Source organism: Triticum dicoccoides, chromosome 6B, assembly GCF_002162155.2.
Source record: "Triticum dicoccoides isolate Atlit2015 ecotype Zavitan chromosome 6B, WEW_v2.0, whole genome shotgun sequence".
NCBI lineage: Eukaryota > Viridiplantae > Streptophyta > Magnoliopsida > Poales > Poaceae > Triticum > Triticum dicoccoides.
In genome coordinates this window covers 79,295,625-79,296,343 of record NC_041391.1, presented here as the reverse complement: position 1 = coordinate 79,296,343, position 719 = coordinate 79,295,625, and positions in this window count along the sequence as shown.

The following is a 719-nucleotide window of genomic DNA, read 5'->3' as shown; positions in this document are numbered from 1 at the left end:
GCCGCCCTCCCCCCCCCTCGGCTCCCCTGAGCCCGGCTCGGGCGGATGCCATCCAAGGGGGGACCTTGGCTGGTCGGTCTTCGCGCCGCTGGCGTGAGCTTGCCTGGGGCGTGGCTGGGCGCTCCGACCGGGGCGCCGCCCGCTCCTCCTGGCGCCGCCCGGTGGTGGTGGCTCGGCCGCCGGTCCCCCCTTCCTCCTCCCCGTCGCCTCTCTCCCTCCCTCCCCTCCTCCCGTCCACGGCGCGCCGCACCGCCCCGTTCAGGCCGTTCATCGCGCATTTCGGATCCTCCTGGCTCCAGGTGCATGCGGACCGGGGCGCCTTGGCCTCTCCTACCGCCCGGGCTAGTCCCACGCCGGCGGCGGCGCCGGTGGCCGGCCTCAGTAGGGTTTCCTTCCTCACACCCGCTCCCTCCCGACGCGTGGACCGCTCCGCGCGGTTGGCTGGGCTGCTGGGCCCCGGCCCGCCACGGCTGATGGGCCCCTCGTGGCCCGCTTCGGTTCGGCCCACCCCGCAGCTCCCGGTCCGGCCCAGTCTGGGTAGACCAGACCCTTGCCCTAGGCCCAGATCTGAGGAGGCCCCCTCGATCTGGCTCCCGTGCGGGCTCCCCCTTCCTCCTCCCCCCTGCGCCGCTATTCCCTCCCCTCGACTCGCACCCGCCGAACTCCTCTCCGCCTCGGCGACTCCTGCCACCCCCCTCCCCTCCGGCCGCCCGGCTTGC